Raw genomic sequence first — 23,078 nt, 5'->3', positions numbered from 1 at the left:
AGGCTCTAGGGGTAGAATGGTTAACACAGACAATTCATATCTGCTAGTTAGAAAGATGAGTGTGATTCCCCTTTGGCAATTCTTTTTTGTTTGTTTCTGGCTGGGCTGGGTCCTGTCTTCTCTAGGTTCTGACATTCTGGCCTTCTGGCCTAACTTCAGGACTAGCTGTTAGGACTTGTTCTCTCTTTGAATGTTGGCTCAGTGGACTTTGGTTTGGGTGCTCCTTTGGATTTAGCATCCTGATTGTCAGTGGTGGGTGTCTAACAGATGCCACACTAAAGGTGAGGCACCCTGGTACCAGCAATTCTAAGAAGCCATTACCATCCTTACACCTGCACTGATAAGGGTCAAGAGGTATTCCTGAAGCTGGTGAGGCCAGTGCGGTGCTGATGCCCCTGGGAAGAGCCATGGTCCTGTGTAGGAGAAAACAACCATTGCCCAAGTCAAGAGCTGACAAGGAGCAGACCTTCAACACCCCCTCACCTCCTGCCTGAAGAAGGCCTGGCTGAACCCAGCTGGGAAGAGGACAGTGGGCATGCACAGATGATGCCGTGCATAAAGTAATCTCCTGGGGGCACACAGCAGAGTGGAGGAGATGGAGAAAGACAGAGAATGGATCTGGGGCCAATTAGGAAGTTGCAGTTTCATTCCTTTTGACTTTCATCCTTTGGCAAGGCCGCAGAAATTCCATTTTGGGAAAAAGTTGTGGAGAAACTAGACATCAAGTATCCTGGGAGGTAGCCACAGTGCGTGTTTAAGGGATATCTGTAACCTCTGGGGAAGTGTTTGGTTTTTGCATTTTGCATTTTACCTGATACTAGAAGGTATTCCCAGGTGGCAGAGTGGGGACTTAAATTGCAGTATATTCCTGGAGGCATTGAAAGATGAAAGGGCATTTACAAGGGGGAGTTTCTCTGGGTATTAGGCTTCTTGAGCACCACATGAATCAAGTGACCATAACCCTGTTCAAGGATGTGAGGGCCCTGCAGAGACGTCTGGGATCAAGGGGACCCTGGCCAGGAGGCTGGGCCAGTTCAGTGGCTTTGGAAAGTGTGGGATTCAGGCTCTGTAATTTCCTAGTCCTGGTAGAACTTTGTGCATTTATTTGCAAGTTCCTGAGGCCCACACTGCACTCTGGCTGGCATAACAAAGCAATCCTTCTGAGGTCATTTTGGCATTTTGCTCAGTGCACAGTGGCAGATTGGGACTTATGGCTGAGGCTCCCAGCTTACTAGCACTGGCTAAGAGCATAGTTCCCTTCATGTGATTTCTGGACGGTTGCGCTTTTTTTGTCCCTTGTTTCCTGGCTCAGTTTGGCCTGTCAGGAGGCACAGTGAGTGTGGTCTGTGGTCGTGAGATGGAGTAAAGTCGTAGGGCTGGGCTAGTGTCAGGACCCTGCCTTTTACTCCTGTGGCTCAGAGCCCGACTTCTCTCACACTAATGAGCTGACCACAGACAGCTGCGACAGACAATTCAAGGGGTCATGGCAGCCTTAGGAAAGGTCACTGAAAAGGAAGAGCAGTTTCATACTGACTTCACTTTATCATGCATCCCATCAATGTTCTACAGGGCTGGGCCTTTCTGATGTCAGCTCTGACCCATCTGAGCTGAGATTTGAAATTGCTCATGATCAAAGCCTGGTTAGGTATGCTATACCCCAAGGGAAAGTTGGACTGGCAATGTGAAGGTCAGTACTCATGACTTTTATTCAAACAAAGGAGCTCTAGCTTTACTAACTTTTCAGTCCCTTAGTATTCTGATAGGGAAAGGAAAGTGTCTTCTTAGCAGCTACCTTAGTGAAGTTTCAATGTTTGAGAACCTTTCAAGTTTGACACTTGGATACAAGGAACCCTCAGTGAAATCTGGTTGGTGCTATGGAAATTCCAACAGCTCAGAGGGGTTTAGCAGTGATTCAGGGATTAGTATGTCCCCTTCAACAAAATACCTGCAAGTGACAGGTTACTAATCCAAAAAGTACCCCATGGGAGAGAGTCATCTCAAACAACACCTAAGACCTGAGATAAACCATTTAGCTTTCCTCCATTTGAAAATCCCACTTGCTTAAGATCCATCTTCTTAAACATCTAATTCTGTCCTATACTTTGACCTCAAAGCTCACCTCTTCCTTTTTTAAAATCAGTATTATTCATGTGACAGTTGCCCCAAAGCTATGCAAAACAGTGTGGGTGTTTGACCCCGTATGGCCCAAATAGCCTGTGTTTCTCCCGGTGTTCAGCTGGGTCCTGTCATTTACCTTCCTGTATCTGGCTCATGCTTCCTAAGCAGACTGTTGTTCATTTCTGAAGGATACAGCTTGCGTTTTATGGATCCCGGACATTTATGTGTGTCTCCCAGAGTCATGCCTTATACCTACTTGGTGTTCAATAAATATTAAAGGAAAATGGTACTTTTTAGACCCAACTCTGCAAGACTCGAAGGAATTGTTTTATGCACAAAGTTCCGAAATAAAAATCCAAACCCCAGCAAAATCATTTCCTTTTACATTCTTCATTTTGATGATGTCTCTAAGGTATGGCTTTCTGTATTCTTTATGCCTCTCATAGATTCCAAATTACCTTATATTTCTGTTTTATCTAATAGATAGGAGGTGGCATGTATGGGTACAGAGCTCCCAGTCTCCTACAGTCATATACCAAAAAAAATCACATCAGAACATTTTATTAAAGGTTTTTACCTTGTACCAGATAATTATGTTCCATAAACTTAAGTCACACTCCAAGGAATAACCAGGAATAACCAGTGTGTTAAATGTAATTCAGCCAGTTGGGACAGAGCTGATGAGGACTATTGTAGGTGAAACCACAATATATATCATCCTGACTCTGGCACTGTGTGGAGATCACCGAAGAGATGGCATTTGAGATACTGCTGTACTCTGGGGAAGAAGGAAAGGGAGAAAACAGCAGACTATTTTGACTGGTCCAAATTCTGTGCCCAAGGTACTTAAATCGGTTATTCTTCAGCTCACCTTCATTGCAGGAACATTCAAAGTCAATCTACTAAGCCTTTAACCTGAACTCAAATTAGCCTATGCTCCACTTTTGCACAGTAGATAATGATAATTGTTGAGGAAGTGTCTCTCTGTAAAAGTGTTTTTATAAAATGAGGGCTGACCTGACATTTCCCCTCATCTCTCTTAGAGTCATTAGTTACCTGAGCTGTTTCAGAGTGAATGGTTACTCAGAATTGGCTCCTGGGAATCCAGTCTTCCTGTTCTGAGCTTCTCTGCTGGAAAAGACCAAGACCATACCGGGAGATACCAATTCTTCAGGAGTCATCAGTGTGCGTTCTCCATGACTTGCACATTGATGTATATATTCTGCAAAGATGCACTGAGTCAGAACACTAAAAATTCCAATCACTCATTTGCCTCACAAGGCTGTCCATGAGATGTTTTGAGATTGTCCTGCTTTTATAGGATGTCAGACTCTGTAATGTCATTAGCTGTACTGACTAAATCATTAGCCTAGACCAACAAAGGAGCCCTAAGATCTTTTCTTACTCAAAAAATTGTAAGATAGATACAAGGTACTCCATCTAGGAAACCAATATGTGTATCTACCTCACAGTGGTATCTGCAGTCTAGTAGACTAGAAGGTGTGAAATACTCCTTGGGTCATACCCACAGCCTGGTATGTGTTCAGTAATTATCAGTGACAGTAATGACACCTTTTAGATTAGGCTTAGCAAATACATATAATAGAGTGGCCAAATGGATTCTTACTGCCCACATTATTATTTTCTTCAGGATGCTTGAGCAGGGATGTAGAAGGGCATATTAGTGTATTTAAGCAGCCCCATGAGAGAGACTTTCATGAGATGCAAAGCATTAGGAAGAGTGAGACTGGAATGGAGCTACCCAGGCCAACTTATCATGAAGCCAACCAAGCTTAGGGCTCACGATCGCTTATTGCCTTTGCTTTCCAGGCATCCCCCAGGTGCTTTGACAATTTCTTGTTTCCCATTTTATATTCTTTTCTTTGCAGCTTTATAAGCTTTACACTATCTTGCACCTGTTGTGGGAGATTCTCCTTAACATCTGGTTGATTTCTGTGATCATCATGTATTTCAAACCTCATTTCAAAACACTTCACTTGCGTGTTTTCTAGATTACTGTAACTATCCCCACTCTACCGCTTCATCTCACCCTATTCATCTGCCTCTGGGTTTCATGATCCACCAAACTCCACCTCTGAACACCTCACGTCTTAGTCTCTCTGCTCACACTGGTTCACACACACACACACACACACACACACACACTATTAGTCTGATGAGTTTTTAAATATTCTTTATGTTTATCTCCTCAGACCCTTCGATTATTATTTGAACAATTTCTCTACCTTTGTTACTTCTGCTTTGTAGTAGGTTGCTTGCTTATTTGTAGATCTTGAAAATAGAGCTAATGTGTTCTTTCTCATGTTTGCCATTGTGGACTCAGTATCTACCACACAGTCTGTGCACACTGAACATATAATGAATCAGTGAATAAGTGCTTCAAAGGCACTGCATGAAAAATACCATGTTATGGCTTAGTTTTTTATTTACTTTTCTTACTGGTTTTTACATTATTATCTTGTTTAGTGCATATGCCTCCTCTTAGATGGCAGGAATCTTTTGTTTTTATTATTTGTGGTAGGCACATAAATAAATGCTGAAGAATACAGAAATGGAGAAAGCATCTCTTTGTGTCTTACCCAGTATTAGTGCAGTACATAGTCAACTACGTATGCAGAGGGCCTAAAACATTAGTATACTGGTCAGTTTTCCATGACTGTATTTAAGTACCTGAGACTGGGAAGCTTTAGCTAAAGAAGATATTTTTTAACTTATACTTCCGTAGGTTTGAAAGTGTGGTGCTGGTCTGAACTCAACTCTGGTGAAGACTTTATGTTGATGGCATCACCATGGCAGCAGCAGGTGCAGGAGGAAAGAGATTATATTGCTGACTAAAAATCCGGAGTGTGATTCAGGAGTCAGGTTTATTCTTTTCAACTCCCTCTGCAGAGAACTGTCTCAGGATCTCATGAGAACTACCTCAAACACTTCCAAGGGTGGTGTCCCCAACAAGATCCAGTGACTTTCCATCAGACCCCTTAAAAGTCTCATCACCTCCACAATGCCACGCTAATGGCCAAGCCTGGAACACATAAACCCTTGGGGGATAAACTGCCCCAAACCTCAGCATGTGGCATGCTTTGGTTCATTTCCATGGGAGGAGCTGAGCTGGAGAAGACTTTCAGCCCACTCAGCTCCTGGTTTCTGCTTCTCAGTCTCTGCTGATGATCGCCTTCAGAAGAAGTGGCAAGAAATTCATATTCCTTTGTTGGTAGTCCTAAAGAGCACCCGAAATACTGGACCTCTGATCCTTGAATGGGGCACAGGAGGCTTTTTGAGGAAACTTTGGCGGAGCACCTATGTGTGGTCTTCTCTGCAATGAGTCTGCTGCTGAGCTGTTTGAAGGGCTCCTAAGTGATTCTAGTGTGCAGCCAGGGCTGAGAAGTCCTGGCCTGCAAGAGTAAATACGGCCGGGGAAGTTTTTGAGAAAGAGTGGACAGACTCTAATGGAATCTTTCTGAATTTTTGTGACAAACTAAAGCAGAAAAATTTTGTTTCCACATCATAACCTGTTTTGTGTATCTCACAGGTGTGGAAGGAATCCTTTTTAAAAAGTCCTATGGCCAGGAAAACTTCTGAAAAGAAATGGGGCTTAGGAGCCTGTAGGTTCTTATTTGGTTCCCTATTCTCTTGTGCTTGTCAGCAGGCTGGGTAGGATTTATGAGATCTGCAGCCAGTGGGGCCAAGGTGATTTGAAACTGATTATTTGGGGATCAGAGTATTCAAGGAGAAATTGCATGAGGAGAAAGAGACAGAAGTGCCATTTATCTGGTCTTAGGTGTTTAGGATTAAGACTCCAGGTTCTCATTCAGTTTGGCATCAGAAGGTCTGGATTTGATTCTCATCTTGGCTACTTACAACATTGTATGATTTTGATCAAGTCATCCAACTCTTCAAGCCTTAACATTCTTATTTGCCAAGTGAGAATAGCAGTATATGTCTCACTGGTTACTTATGAGGGTTAAATAGGTAACTGTAAATTGCTCTAGCACAATACTAGGTACATACCAAGTACTCAATAAATAGAACTCATTGGTGATAACAACAACAAACGTAAGCTATCTGAGCAAATATTATGAACTACGTGAATTGACTATAGCATTTGTGACAATCAAGATGGCTTTAATTATTTTTAAATAATAAGCACCTGACAGGCAGGTGCTTATACCGCTGAGCTATACCACCAGCTCTGGGATCATTTTATTGGTGTTTCTGTACCCAGTCTCTACTACAGGTCCTAATGTAGAATGGGTTGGAGTGGATTATGGTTAGTTCTTTGCATACAATGAAGATTGGGGAGGAAGTATGGAATAAAGTTTTTTTCCCCCCTGAAGGCATCTATAGAAGAGAGAACCTTGTGCCAATTTTAGACAGTGAATTTTAAACCTTAGTGTGCAGTGGGAGTGGGGGGTTTCATTATAACAGATGTATGGGCCCCACTGCAGAGTTCCTGGCTCAGGAGATCTGGTTGCAGTCTCTGGGATGAACCCTTGTGATCCCATCTCCTGTTGTTCATTCCCTTGTGTGGACCCCTCCCTTGACTGTGAATTGCGGCTCGTGACTCAGTTCTAATGAATAGACTATGACAAAAGTCGTTCAATGCTGCTTCCAAGATTATGTTACAAAGACTGATTCCTAAGCTGCTTGCTCTGGGAGAAGCCAACAGCCTGCTGTGAGCAGCTCAATGGAGAGGGCCACAGGGCAGGGTTGATGTTTCTTGCTGAAAGCCAGTAAGGACAGGAAGCCTGTCACCAACTATATAAATGAGTTTGGAAGCAGATCTTTGAGGTGATCATAGCCCTCACCTGTACCTCGAGTGTAGCCTTGAGATAGGACCTGAGCCTCAGGCATTCTGATAAGCCTTGCTGATTCCTGACCCATAAGAAATATAACAGAGTTTAAGCAACCAAAATTTGGGAATACTTTGTAACATAGCAGTAGACAACAGTAGTCCTGGATGAAGCCCACATTCTCAGATGACATTGAGGCTACTGGTCTGGGAATCACATTGGAGAACCGTTGTCTTATCATGCTAGGATCATTCTGTTTTTGGTTTCTCAAAGACTAAATACCTCAGAATAACATCTCTAAATATTGTTAAACACCTGCTTACTTCCTGTCTTTTTTTCCAGGTAGTAGAGTAACCAACATATTAGTTCTTGACTTAATCAAACAGTAAAGTCTTGTATACAAAGCCGGTGGGTACATGACTAGAAGGGTAGATTATATTCAAAAATTACATGTAAAAGATCGACAGTGCTTGCACCAGAAGACCTGCAAAAGGCAACATATTCAATTGAATCTAAATTGTAAGATACACTATTTTTTGGGGGGGGGAGATTGAAAGAAGACAAAGCAACGTGTTAGAAATTAAACAATGATAAGTCACTGATTTGAAGACAAATCATTATTTTTAAAGATATTAATATGCACATGAAGTGTCTCTCTTGGAACTGATGAATTTATTTGAGCAGACCTGCAGAACAGACGTACCTGGAACTGGTATTACCATCAGGAAGCCCTGATTTGCAACAGAGTTGGGTTCCAGAGGACCTAGGTATACAACACTATCACTACAGACAAAAATGGGAAGCATTAGTGTTAGGAATGACTGTAAAAGTAATTTAACTCATTGTCATTGCTGGGGAAGGCAAAACCACATCCTTCTTTGACAGATGGCTTTGTGACCTCTGGCCAAGTATTGTGGTCACAGAAGAACTCATTAGCCACTGCATTTTGGAGTGTAATTTATCAGATAGTGGGGTCCAAACTTAAGCCTAAGTCACATTTATCTAGATTTGACTGGGTCCCAGGTGGGGGTCACCTGTGGAATGAGAAAATGAGGGTCCACCAAGTAGGCTTATCCTAAGGGGCAGGAAGTGAAGCCAGGAAAGTGTGACAATGATAGTTTATTTATTCTGCTTTTATTCAGGGAAAGTACCTACCATGTGCCAGGGTCTAAATGAATGAGAAATAACTTTACAGGTTTCATTCCTCGTAGCTGAGGCTCTTCTAACTCCACTTTGAAAGACATAGGAGCAGCTCTCTGATTGAACACTTTTGGCTCAGGCTGTGGTCCAGCCAACCACAGAGTTGCTGTGACATGGAATAGACAGTCCCTGATCCTCCCCTCCTGTGGGACCTTCACACAGTGGCTGGTTTGGGGCCACTGAGTGCCAAATTGTGGGTGTCACTTGGTGGTGGACTCACCATAGTATATTGCTTTGCCTTGGACTTCAAAGAGCCAGATTAAGGTGAAGTATAGGTGTATAGGAGGTGAAAAATGGTAGCACATGGTATCAGAGCAGTCTTTGTAATTTACCCAGAGAAAGCATTCAGTAGGGACTGCCAGTGCAGGTGGGATAGTTGCTTCAGAGAGAACTTTGAGGGACAGACTTGTTGGTTCTGCTTTTGATAATTTGGAACACTGGACATACCAGTGGTCCATGAAATTCAGACTCCAAAGTTGTGACAATTTGAGATGAATCCCAGACGTTCAAGAAATTTTAGTATCCCCCCAGTTACACATGCTTTGCCAACGCAAAGCAACCCCGGTTTTTACATTTCAAGAGTGAAGAAATCTGTGGTGAAACAGTTATATTCTTGCCAGATCTACTCCTGATAACATATGCTATTATAATGATTCTTCATTGATACTAACAAAATACTAACATTTTACTTAAACTTTACTAACATTAATAAAGGGCCAATATATATTATTTGTTAATATTTGATTGTTCATAATTTCATACTTCTCTTCATGAGTCTACTATTCAAAATCTTAAGAGAGCTATTAATAGACATCTATACTTAAATTCAATTTTAAGGAAGCCTAAGTACATCTTTTCGTAATTTTGTGCCAATTATTTCTAGAGTCATGAAAAAAGGCTAAATGGGAAACTATTTTGAGCAGGAAAGGCTCATTTTAAACAGGATGTAAATCCAAATTCGTGTTTCCAATTCACAACTGTGGTCACTATTATAGTTTTGAACTTATACTCTTTCAGATCAACTTATGTATATTGACTTTTGGCATCTCACAATTTCATTTGTCTTAAAACATTTACTCTTCTCATTTCTAATTGCCTTTCTCTTCCTTCATCATTCCGTGACTTGAAATTGGAGCATTTTATTTTTAATGGTAGCAAGTTTTACATTTGACAAAGGTAGGAAAAGAAACATTCTCTGCTGAGTGAGTTTGGGTCAAGAAACAGTAGGTCAAGAAACAGTTGTTCTTAGGGAATGTGCAGTTGATGGGTCACACCTATTTTCCCAGCTAATCTGCCATACCCTAATTTCCTGCCTCATTTCCTCCTGAAGCACACATATCCCCATAATTCTTTTGGGGGATGCTGAGGGAGTGAGGTCTCTGCCTTCATGCAGCAACTTCCTGCTGAAAGGGGCCGCAGGCTCTATGGTCTGGGTATTATGCATTCTTCAACAACCTTGGGATGCTGTGGCTCACTGGCTGAGCTGGAGAAATAAAAATCTGTCCAAAAACAATGAGAAAAAGGTTAATGTCTATATACGAGGAACTGCCAAACTGACTTTTTGATAGGAGAAAGCCCAGTGTATTTGTCAGAAGAGTTATTTTACTATCAGGTTGGGGTTATAGAGTCAGAAGGAGCAGGTCAGGTACCCATACTTTCTGTGGAGCATTTTATTTTAAAAGGAAAACTTATTAATTCTGCATTGTTTCATCTCTGGGTTCTTAAGATTCATATACATAGTGGAGCCTCTTTTAAAACTTTACTTAAAAAATGTAAATCCTTTGCTAAGTATAGAAAAGTTCAGAAAGGGATAAGCATGTTTGTAAAAAAAAATCAAATCAAAACAAAACAAAAACTCCACAGAGAACTATAAATCTTACAAATATTTCAAATTTAGTTTTAATTTATGATAAGTATTTCAGACTATATATTTCAGACTATTATATATATATATATATATATATAATATCCGGAGCTTAAAGCATCAGCATAATTGAAGTCTTTCTGTACCTTTCTCAAATGCATTCTCATATCCTACCTCCATTTAGACACCAAATAATTGTTTATTATTCTTGTCGTTCTCATTTTGCTTTAATTACAAAAGGTTGCTTTGAATAATACGTATTGTTCTGCAGATTTAAAAATTATGTATTAATAGTATCTTTTTACAATGGATTATCTTATAATTTGCTTATTTAATTAAATATGTTTATGATTCTTATTTGTGTTGATATGTGCAATTTCAGTTCATTTTAATAATTATAACAATATATTATTCTAAAATACCTCAATTCATTACCACTCTCCTGATAATGGGTATCAACATTATTTTCAACATTTTTGATTTTTTTCGTATTATTTCACTGCATGCCATAAAGATGCTTCACATGTGTCTTTATGAGCATGTGGGAGAATTTTTAAAGGAAATTTTGTTTGAGGATGAAATGTGTACATCCCAAACTCATGTATTGGAACTGTAACCCCCAGTACTTCAGAATGTAACTATGTGAAAGCAAGGTGTTTAAAGAGGAGATTCAGTGAACACAAGGTCCTGAGCATGGCTCCTATTCCAATAAATGGTGTCTTTACAACAAGACATTAGGATCCACCAAGAGACACCAAAGACTCCAGTGCACAGGGGGATCTCTGCATGAAGAAGAGATGAGATGCTTGCATCTATAAGATAAGGAGAGGCTTGGAAAAGCCAGAGCTGCCAAAGGTACCTTGATTTTTGACTTCCAGTTTCCAGAAATGGAAAATGAATTTCTGAATGAATTTAGAAAATGAATTTCTGTTTTTTGAGCCATGTAGTCTCTGGTGTCTTGTTATGCCAGCTCTAGCAAATGTATGTTCCCTGGGAATGAAATATCTGGGTGAGGGATATTCGTAGTTTTGGCTTTGTATCACTCTCCAAAATGGTTGAAGTAAACTCCAGCACTCAGCCTCCTCACCAACACGAGAGGAAGGCTTGACATGGTACTCCAGTGTGACTTCAAATTGCACTTGATTTGTAGTGAGGCCAAATATCTTTTTAAAATGTTTATTAGCCATTTATAGTTTCTATTTTTTTGTAAGTAGCTTATACCTACATTTTTGTCTATTTTTCTACTTTTTTCTTGGGGGTACCAGGGATCAAACTCATGACCTCATGCTTGCAAGGTGGTTGCTTACACCACTGAGCTAAGCACCAGCCCCCTTCTCCTGATTCTTTTCCACAGTTGTCGGGAGTGGTCTTCTATTCATATTGCTAATTCAGATTTTAATTTTGTTGCTTCAAATGTTTTTACATTCATATTGATTTCTTTTATTTTTCAGTGAGTGATAATGATACCTTAAAAGCCCACATTTCAATAGTGGTTTGTTGAATTTTCCTTTTATTTAAAAATTGCTTTACTGATTTAAAAGCTATTGTTAAAGATACATGAATTCTCCTTTTTTTCTATGTTTCAGATTGATTTTAATTAACAAAAGTCTCTGCATAAATGTTATCTGATGCTTTTAGAACACAAACATGTACACACACACAAGTACAAATCCAGTACAGAATCTTTGAATATTATCTCTCCACTATTATAACCTTTAATGAGATTACCAGAAAAAGCTTTACATGTGACAAAGAATATTCATGATGCTAAACATTTATATACATGTATGAATATGCAATCATTAAAGAACAAAAACATTTAGTAAGAGGGCAGGGAAGAATTTTTTTCAAGCTCATATGTAGCAAAACAACACAACAAGACTAAGATAACTTCTCATGCCAAGACAGCACACAAAGAAGAGAAACCAAGGATAGAGATTGGGCTGAGTCTTTCACAAGTAGCTTGAGAAAGTCATTTAAGAACAGTGAGCTTTGAGTTACATATAATCCCACTTTTGCTGCTCAAATTCTGTGATTCTCAGAACCAATGATACTTATAAAGTGTCTGTCTTGTAATTTCTTTGTAGAAATTTAATTATTGTTTAAGATCTTTCCGTGGTTTGTCTCTTTCCATGGTTAATTCCTTGGTTCACAGTTAGTCCTATGCCCTCTATACCGGGGGAGTCCCTGTAAGATGCAGTGCTCAGCAGAGACTGCTGTACAAAGTGGCACTGGTGGTACTGGATGGTGAAAAATAGGAACCAGGTTGCCTGGGTTTGGATTTCATTCAGCATCACTTCCTGTTAGCTACATGTTACTTGGTAAGCTACTTAGCTACTATATGTCTCCATTTACTCATCTTTAGTTAAGGATCTATAGTACCCACATCACATGGTGTTATTAAGAGGATTAAGCAAGATAATCCATTTAAAGAGTTTATCACACTGCCTAGCTCAATAAATGTTTGCTAAAACTACTATTTGTTGTAGTATTACAGGAAAACCAGAAGAAAAACTCTTATTTCTCCTCTTTGACTCCAAGAATCTATTATGGCAAAAAGTAGATGTTGCCTGTATGTTTGATGCTAGTGAGACTGAAAACCTCGTCTTGTGAATACAGATGTTCATATTTATATTACAAAAATAGTATGTGCTGGGAGGTGGAGGTAGGAGGATCGTGTGTTTGAGCCCTGTCTGGGCAATTTAGCAGATTAGTGAGATCCTGTCTCAAAATTAAAAAGTGAAAAAGGGTTGGGGAATAGCTCAGTGCAAAGGCCCTGAAACATGGCTACATATCACAAACTTTAGCATCTTTTCAGGGAGCATCACACAACATCCATCATTATTATACTCTGCATGCACATTAAACGACACGGAGCTTCCACTATTTCAACAGCAGGGCCCAGAAATTTTCAGAAGTAGCTACACGAATGCATGTTGGGCAGTAATCTGTATGTGGTGCATGCTGGGCCAGCACAGAGTGTTGGGATTGTGCCCAAACTTAGTCAGAGGGGTCAGCCTCTCGCCTCCTGCTGACCTTCAGCCCTCTAGTCATGTCTCTCTTCGAGTGGGCAGTTCTCAAGAGGCGAGGGAAGCAAAGGCAAGCAAGACCTGATGTTGATTCCCACTTTGGTATCTTATGATAGCTGTCATTGCTCTCTCATTTCCTCATGTCTAGAATAAAACAGGCTCTTTCTGGAAGTTCTGTATCATTGCATGACTGATGAGCACGTGTATTTTTTGCCCTGTGCTTGTAACACTGGTTGATCTGGGGGGGGGGCAACTGGCAGTCTTTCTTTTTTTTTTTTTTTAATTTAAGAGGAAAAAGAGAAAAACACAAAACAAAACAAAGCAGTGTAAGGTTACATATAATACAGAACTACAAAAAAAAGCATAACAGTAAGAAATCACCTGTTAATAGATTACATATTATCATCTTGGAAATAGTTGCTCAAATCACAGTATCAAAGAATACAAAGTAGACATTCAAACAGAGAGACTACAAACAGCTGTGTTCAATGATCCAAAAACATTAATATAGTCAGCTATTCAACATCCCTATACACACTTGCTGTTATATCCGTTAGAGCTCTTTTTTCCCCTTCCTCTCTTTTTACAACAAAATTTACACATTTTAGATTTTATTACTCCTTAGTTCTTATTACTTTTGGGGGGGGGAGAATAAAGTCAAATATGGCAGAACAAAGCTGTCAGTGAAAACCAAGGATAGACTTAGCACATGATGTAGAACAGAGTATACGGTTATTAACAATAGTTATCAACGTTGTCTCTTGTTTCCTTAAAAAGATTTGTCTATCTCATTAGATATTATAAAGTTGGACAAAACAGTAGAGAACAAGACCAATAAAACTTAGACATTGTAAACATTACAGGACTTCCAAAGGAGACAATAGTCAAACCAGAATGGGCATCTTAGTGAATCTTACTGCCTTCAAAGTAGTTGCCTATACCCTCGGACCTGATACTATCCCACAGAATGGAACAGAGTCTAATCAGTCAAAACAAGATCGTGGGAGCATTACAGGACTTCAAAACAAGTTAATAGGAAATCGAAAAGAGTTACTATTATATATCCTAATTTTTTAAATTTTTCCCTTAATTAAAATAAACATAAGAAATAACTAAATAATTTTTTTAAAGAATAATAGTTACCATAGTGTCTGTCTTTTTCCTTGAGATATTTGGATAAAACTTCATATACTATAGCTTCAAATATTTCCATATCAAGAAGCCCGGAATAAAGCCTTTCTAATTAATAAGTGAAAATTTTATAAGGCTTCAAGGCCACATAATGGGGAATCATGATTGCCACATATTTTCATATATTTGAATCATTACTTACATTAGGGAAACTATTCGGTATTCATACATGAGAGATTGATTTATTTCACTTATGAGTATGGTCTCAAGCTGCGCCCATTTATTGATAAATATCCCAATGTGATCCTTCTTTATAGCTGAATAATATTCCATTGTATAGAAATACCACAACTTTTTTATCCATTCCTCAGTTGATGGACACTTGGGTTGTTTCCAAGATCTGGCGATTACAAATTGTGCTGCTATAAACATAGGTGCACATAAATCACTGTGGTATGATGCTTTCAGTTCTTCTGGGAATATGCCTAGAAGTGGAATAGCTGGAATAAATGGGATTTCCAATCCCAACTTTTTGAGAAACCTCCAGACAGACCTCCACAAAGGCTGTACCAGTCTACACTCCCACCAACAGTGCAGGAGAGTTCCTTTTTCCCCACATCCTCTCCAGCATTTGTTGTTGTTGGTTTTCTTGATCCTGGCCATTCTTTCAGGAGTGAGATGGAATCTCAGTGTGGTTTTAATTTGCATTTCTCTGATGACCAATGATGATGAGCATGTTTTCATATATTTATTTGCCATTTGCATTTCTTCATCTGAGAATTGCGTATTCATCTCAGATGCCCATTTTTGGATTGGATCTTTGAATTTTGGAGGTCTGAGTTTTTTTAATTCTTTATATGTTTTAGACAAGAGTCCCTTGTCTGAGAGAGAGTTCACTAAAATCTTTTCCCAGTTTGTGGGTTTTCTTTTCACTATGCTGGAGATTTCTTTTGACATGCAGAAACTTTTTAATAAGATGTGGTCCCAGTTATTGATTCTGGGAAGTGTTTCCCGTGCGGTTTGAGTCCTGTTCATGAATTCTCTACCTACTCCTATGTCTCCAAGGTTTCTACCCACTTTGTCTTCCAATAGATTTAGTGTTTCTGTTTTAATATTCAGATCTTTGACCCATTTAGATTTTAATTTAGTACATGGTGATAGACATGGGTCTAGCTTTAGTTTTCGGCAAATGGAGAGCCAGTTTTTCCAGCACCATTTATTAAAGAGACTGTCGTTCTTCCAGTGAACCTGCTTGGCTCCTTTATCAAAGATAAGGTGGTTGAGTGTGTTTGTAGTTGTGGTTGTATCTTCTAATCTATTCCATTGATCTTCGCCTCTGTTTTGATTCCAATACCATGTTGATTTTACTACTGTTGCTTTGTAGTATAATTTCAAGTCAGGGATTGTGATGCCTCCTGCTTTGCCTTTGCTGCTTAGAATTGCCTTTGCGATTCTAGGTCTCTTCTGGTTCCAGATGAAATTTAGGAGTGATTTCTCTAGATCTATAAGGTATGTTGATGGTATTTCTATTGGGATTGCATTGAATCTGTATAAGAGTTTTGGGAGAATGGCCATCTTCACAATGTTTGTTCTTCCTATCCATGAGCAAGGGATGTCTTTCCATTTTCTGAGATCATCTTCAATTTCCTTTTTCAGTGTATTATAGTTTTCACTGTATAAGTCTTTCACTTCTTTCGTAAGAGTAATTCCTAAATATTTCATTTTTTTGCTTGCTAATGTGAATAGTCCAGTTTCTCTTATTTCCCTCTCTGTAATTTTGTTGTTCGTGTATAGGAATGCTATTGATTTCTGAGTATTGATTTTGTATCCAGCCACATTACTGAATTTATTTATTGTATCTAAGAGTATTTCAATGGAGTTTAGGGGGTCTTCTATGTAGAGTATCATGTCATCTGCAAACAATGATAACTTAACTTCTTCTTTTCCTATCTTTACCCCTTTTATTTCTCTTTCTTGCCTAATTGCTCTGGCTAGTACTTCCAGTACTATATTAAATAGGAGTGGTGATAAAGGACATCCTTGTCTTGTGCCTGATTTTAAAGTAAAGGCTTTCAATTTTTGGCCATTTAGAATGATGCTGGCTGTTGGTTTGTCATAAATGGCCTTTATTATATTGAGGTAAAGACCATCTATTCCAATTTTCTGTAGAGTTTTTATCATGAATAAATGTTGGACCTTATCGAAGGCTTTTTCTGCATCTATAGAAATGATCATGTGATTCTTATTTTTGGCTTTATTGATATGGTGGATTACATTTATTGATTTGCGTATGTTGAACCATCCTTGCATTCCTGGGATGAATCCCACTTGGTCATGGTGTATAATCTTCTTGATGATTTGCTGGATCCTATTTGCCAATATTTTATTGAGGATTTTTGCATCTGTGTTCATTAGGGAGATCGGTCTATAGTTCTCTTTTTTAGTTGGGTCTTTCTCAGGTTTTGGTACTAGAGTAATATTTGCTTCCAGGAACGACTTAGGAAGGATTGCTTCCCTTTCAATTTCATTGAACAGTTTGAGGAGTGTCGGCGTTAGGTCTTCTTTGTATTTCTTGTAGAATTCTGCAGTGAATCCATCTGGGCCTGGGCTCTTCTTGGTGGGTAAGGACTTAATTACATTTTCAATTTCAGTAACAGAGATTGGGTTATTCAACAGTTTTACATCCTCTTGATCTAGCTTTGGCACTTCATATGCTTCTAAGAATCTGTCTATTTCTTCTGTGTTATCAAACTTTTGAGAGTAGAGGTTTTCGAAGTAGGTGTTGATGATCTTCTGTATTTCTATTGGGTCTGTAGTGATTTCTCCTTTTTCATTTCTTATTGCATGAATTTGAGCTTTTTCTTCCCTTTTTTTAATAAGGTTGGCTAGGGGCTTATCGATTTTATTTATTCTTTCAAAGAACCAACTCTTTGATTTGTTGATTCTTTGGATTGTTTTCTTAGTCTCTATTGCATTGATTTCTGCTCTGATTTTTATAATTTCCTCTCTTCTTTTGGCTTTGGGCTTGACTTGCTCTTCTTTTTCTAGCTGTTTGAGGTGTAGCATCAAGTTATTTATTTGTATTCGTTCTGTTTTCCTGATGTGGGAACTCAGTGCAATAAATTTTCCTCTCAGGACGGCTTTCATTGCATCCCACAGGTTCCGGTAAGTTGTATCTGTATTTTCATTTTCTTTTAGGTATTGTTTGATTTCTTCTTTAATTTCCTCTGTGACCCACTGATTACTCAAGAGTGTGTTATTCAGTTTCCATGTGTTTGTGGGATTTTTGCAGTATTTTTTATCATTAATTTCTAATTTCAGAGCGCTATGATCCGATAACATGCAAGGGATGATTTCAGCTCTTTTGCACTTGTTTAAATATGTTCTGTGAGCTAATATTTGGTCTATTTTAGAAAATGATCCATGTACTGCTGAGAAGAATGTGTATTCTGATGTTGGGTGGAACATCCTGTATATGTCTATCAAACCCATTTGTTCACAGGTATGATTCAGTTCTGTTATTTCTTTGCTCATTTTCTGTCTGGTTGATCTGTCCCTTGGTGTCAATGGCGTATTAAGGTCTCCTGTTACAATTGTGTTACTGATAATTTGAGTTTTCATTTCTGTTAATAATTGTTTTATATAACTTGGTGCTCTGGAGTTTGGTGCATATATATTTAAGATAGTTATCTCTTCCTCTTGGAGTTTTCCCCTTACAAGTATGTAGTGACCTTCTTTGTCCTTTATGGTCATTGTTGGTTTAAAGTTCACGTTGTCTGCAAACAGAATGGCTACTCCTGCCTTTTTCTGGATTCCTGCTGCATGAAGAATTGTTTTCCATCCTTTGACTTTCAGTCTGTGAGTATCCTTCTGGGTTAGATGGGTTTCCTGTAAACAGCATATGGTTGGATTTTGTTTCTTGATCCATTCTGCTAGTCTGTTTCTTTTGATTGGTGCATTGAGACCATTTACATTAATGGTTATTACTGTTAAATGCTGGTTAATTGTAGGAATGTTATCTCTCTGCTGTTGCATCTTTATCTTTCTGTTCTGTTTAATTATTTGCTTTGCTTAGTGGTTTTTTCCTTTGTGTATCTAAACTGTCTTTCAATATTTTTTGCAGGGTCGGTTTGGTGTTCATGAAGTTCTTCAGCTGTTCTTTGTCATGGAAGTATCGTATTGCACCATCTATTTTGAATGATAGTTTTGCAGGATATATCAGTCTTGGTTGGAAATCATTTTGCTTTAGGATCTGGAATATTTCACTCCATGCTCTTCTTGACTTTATCGTTTGTGCTGAGAAGTCTGCTGTGATTCTGATAGGTTTTCCTTTATAAGTGATCTGTCTTTTCTCTCTGACAGCTTTTAGTAATCTATTCTTGTGTTGGATTTCTGGGATGGTGATTATTATATGTCTGGGTGTAGTTTTATTTTGGTTATGAGTGTTTGGAGTTCTATATGCTTCACTGATCTTGATGTCAGTTTCTGATCTCATGCTTGGGAAATTTTCAGCTATTACTTCTCTAAATATCTGCTTGACATCCTTTATGTTGTCTCCCTCTCTTTCATTAATCCCTATCATTCTTATGTTATTCTTCTTTGCATCGTCTTGCAGTTGTTGAATTGTTGTTTCCTGATTCCTTGTTATTTTCAAAAGATCTTTCCTTTCCTGTTCACTAGCTGCAATCATGTCTTCAAGGTCTGAAATTCTATCTTCACTTTCATTAAGGCGGTTTTTACAACTTTCAGTGGAGTTTTTTATTTCCTGTATATCTCTGTGCATCTGCATTATGTATTCTGTTTGTTTCTTATATTGCTCGTCTAGGGATTCTATCTTTTTGTTTAGTTCCTCCAATTTTTTATCTGTGTTTTCTTTAGATATATTTAGAATCTCTTTCATTTCTTTTATCATTTCTTCTTTTATCTGGGAGATTATTTCGAGTTTGAATTTCTTTAAAGCTTCTTGGAGTTGTTTGTCAACTTCAGTAGCTATTATGTCCGATATATGAGGTGGATGGGATATATTTTCTTCTATATACATTGCTCCTAGGGTTTCCTGAGATGGGCTGGAGGTTTGAGGTTGTAATTTGGTCTTTCGTTTTGTCATTTTGTATATTTCTGTGTTTCAAGTGTTATTTGAAAGCTTCCTCAGGATCTGTTGAAAATCCCCTTCTATGCTTGGAGCTACTGAGCCTCTGACACCGCACTACCCCAAGCCATTGGGCCTGCAGAACCAGTGTCCCTCCTCTGCCTGCTCAGAACTCCGCAGTTCCAGACAAGCTGGGCCTCAGGGACACTGTGCGCCCACCTGCCCCTTGGAAGATCCACAGCTCTTCAATTGCAGCCGGGTTAGGGTGCTCTCCACAGGCCACAGTGCCTCAGGAGCCTGTGATCCCTCCCTGCTTGCAGAGATATCCACAGTCCTCTAGGCAAAGGAAGGGACTTCTGCAGGCACTCCAGATCCGCCCAGCTCCTCCTCTGCAGGCAGATGGCTAGGCGCGGCTGGGCTCGGGGGTTAGTGTAGGCCCGCCCATCCGTCAGGAGCTCAGCAGACTTCCAAGTGTAGCCGGGGGGTGGGGGGGGTGGGGGGGTGGGGGGGGAGGCAGCTGTAGTGGCCTCTAACCCACTGCTCCACTTCACTGCACCCAGAAGCCTGGGGGGTCCGGAACAGTCTGAGATTTGGGCAGACTGTGCTGGGCACTCACCACAGGCTGAGGTGCCTCAGGAAGCTGCGATGCCTCCCTGCTTGCAGAAGTATTCAGTCCTTCAGACAAAGGAACGGGCTTCTGCAGGGACTCCGGATCCGCCCAGCTCCTCCTCTGCAGGAGATGGCTAGGTGCGGCTGGGCTCCGGGGTTAGTGTAGGCCCGCCCATCCTTCAGGAGCTCAGCAGACTTCCAAGTGTAGCCGGGGGGGGGGGGGGGGGGGGGGGGGGGGGGGGGGATGGGGAGGCAGCTGTAGTGGCCTCTAACCCACTGCTCCACTTCACTGCACCCAGAAGCCTGGGGGGTCCGGAACAGTCTGAGATTTGGGCAGACTGTGCTGGGCACTCACCACAGGCTGAGGTGCCTCAGGAAGCTGCGATGCCTCCCTGCTTGCAGAAGTATTCAACTGGCAGTCTTTCTTAGGTAGATGGACAGCACGTGAAGAGGGTAACATTTGAGTCTCTTCCTCATGCTGCTGTTGCTGTTACTGCTAATTCCTCAGCTTCAGAGATTCCTCACAAACATCAGTGGCCGACCTCAGACGTGCTAGCTGGCCTTTCCATACATTAAGAAGTCTGCTGCTGTCTGCAGATTTGGATTACATCGTTTTGACTTAGATTCAATAATCTGTCCTGAAAAGTCTGGGAAAAGCCTTGCGAGTATAGAATGGTTTTTACCAACCACTACTGAGGTTCCTGAGGTGTGGTTGTTGGTTTGAGGTCATTTGTGACAGCAGGGGACAGCTGTGGCTGGTGCTTTGTGAGCCATTTCCTTGCCCTAAGGAGAATCTGCGAAGAGAGTAGGTGATGGGGTGTAACTGGCATATGTGATTTCACTCCATGAGCACTCTGTGAGCACGGTTGTCTCGTAGGAAAATCAGCATTTTTCTCTTTCTCCCTTTTTTACAAGGTGTTCATTCTTCCATTTCTCTCTTTCTTTTTTCCCCCCACTTCCTTTCTGCATCTTTGGGCTTGAAGACCTTGATCTGGCAGGTGGTTCAATGCAATTTCTCACTCTCTCTCAGCTTTCAATTTGTACTCAGAAAGTTACTACTTTTCCTCTACCATTTTTCTCCACTGTAAACACAGAAGTCCTCTCTGCTAGGTCCCACAGGAAACACTGCATGTAGTTGGGTTGCATCAGTCAGAAGATCGATTATGCCTATAGATATTGAAATATCAGTGTCAAAAATTATTTCTTCAGGTTGGCTGTATCTCCAGCATGGCAACTTTTGATATCAAATGTATTACAGCCTTTTGTCTTGGAACACTACATGTAATATGCTCTTCGCCAATTTGCTATCAATTTCTGGATACACTCCAAGTTCCCTATTGTCTAGCATTTGGATTTCATAAGAATGTCTTTGGGTTAGAGACACCAGGGATTCACCATGGAATTTCACTGCTGCAGAGGTGTCAGGGAAAAACACATTAAAAAGGTAGGATTTTTTCCCCTTACTCATTATCAGGAGACAAAACATCACAAAAATAAGCAATGCAAGCTCTCTGGCCTATCTCAGATAGGTCGGCATCAAAGTTTTGCATCCATCCAGATTTAGTGACTTCATCAGCCAGAAGCAGCTCGAGACAGGGGCTTCCTGCATCCTTCCTTGCTGCAGAAGACACCATTTCTGGTATACAATGTGCAGTATATGCAGTGTGAATCTACCCAAAAGGGACAAGGTGACAGGAAATCTAAATCAAGGTCTCCTGCAGTGCCCAACCTCCATGCTAAACCCAAACTAAACTCTCTGCACATGGAATCTCCCTCACCTTGACCTCTTGCTTTTGGTAGCTTGGATTTTCAGAATCCCTTTTAACTCTGTTCATAGCGTGTGAACTCAGGAGGCTGAAGCAGGAGGGTCAGGAGTTGGAGGCCAGCTGGGCTTATATGGCATGTTCAGGGCCTTCCTGGATCACATAATGAGACCCTCTGTTAAAATCAACAATAACAAAACCCAAACCAAACCAGCCCCCCACTCAACCTTCTAATCCCTCCTGCTCAGATCTCCCTACATGTACCCCTCCAGAGGTGGCCTTGACTCTTGCTCTCCCATTCCTGCAGCAATGCCTTGTGTTCTCAGCGCTCACTTGCTGCTTCCCTGACAGCTTCGCAGTGACAGACCCTACTGAGTGCCTTTTGGGGGTAGGGGTGTTGTCAGAACTTGGCACTTCCTCGTCCCCTTCTAGTGGAATCTTTCTCTTCTAGGATGGCTATATCCATTCTAGGCATCACTTCCGGTCACTTTAAGACCACTTCCGGTCACACAATGGCCCTTACAACCAAATCAAGGGCTTTACTCAGCCCCGCTCCCTGCCCGCTGCAGCCACAGACAGCCTGGAAACACTGCGGGAGAGGGCTCTGCACAGACTGGACACACAGACCTGCTGGTTCCTTAACTCGGCAACCTGGGGTTGACTAATCTCTGCGCCCTGTCCCTCCCCTGCCAGAGATCACCAAATTCTAAACTGTTAAATATTTCTGATGGTGAATAATTAATACTATTTGCCTTCATGTTTGTTTCATCTGTTGTTAGCATTGCTTCATTTGCTTCCCTTGATTTTTATTTCCCTCCTATAGTTTTTCTGCTGCTGGCTCTAACTTTTTGGAGTACTGATACTTTTGCCATTTCTCGGTAAACAGTATTGACTGATGTTTTTCTTTTAACAACTCTGAAAATTCTTGTCTTTTAATTTCGGGATTTATTTTTCTGGTTATGTTTATCATAATTATTGATATATTTGTGCTCATTTTGCTAATCTTAGTTTTGGCTTGTCAGCTTGTTTCCTTCCCTGCTTTCTGATCTTTTTTCTATTCAGATAGGCTTTTCTCTAGATGTCATTTTCCTGTACTTTTTCTTCTTCCTCGTAAGCCACATCTATGTAGACTTAAGTATCAGCTCTGTATTCTTAATAAGCTCTGTTATCCCATTTCTTCTTGCTGCTCTTCAGCTTCGAGTTCAGACCCTCACCATCTTACACCAAAATTATTACAGTAGTCTCTTGCTCTATACCTGGCCTGGCTCCTAGAGTGCTCCCTACAGTGTGACATTTGCTTGCCATTGCTCTGAGGTGGGCTCCTATTTTGTTTTGGGTAACAGTCTAATCACCTTTTTTTCAATGGAAGCCCATCACGCTCAGCGGTGACTGCCTCTCCTGCATACCTCTACTGTGGCCACCTGCTTGCCCACTTGACCTCACGGGCGCTTCTGCAAAGCCTTC

The 23,078-nt window shown here is 40.4% G+C and overlaps 1 pseudogene; it reads right to left on the bottom strand.

The window, feature by feature from the left end:
- Positions 1-6,982: 6,982 nt before the first annotated feature.
- LOC111756546 (alpha-globin transcription factor CP2-like) lies at positions 6,983-21,485 on the bottom strand (annotated as a pseudogene).
- Between the last annotated feature and the right edge of the window lie 1,593 nt (positions 21,486-23,078).

The sequence above is a fragment of the Cavia porcellus genome, unplaced genomic scaffold (genome assembly GCF_034190915.1).
Source record: "Cavia porcellus strain 051 isolate PalLab524CR breed Dunkin Hartley unplaced genomic scaffold, mCavPor4.1 scaffold_18, whole genome shotgun sequence".
Lineage (NCBI taxonomy): Eukaryota > Metazoa > Chordata > Mammalia > Rodentia > Caviidae > Cavia > Cavia porcellus.
The sequence above is the reverse complement of the archived record's forward strand: the minus strand, read 5'-3'. Positions and strand labels throughout refer to the sequence as shown.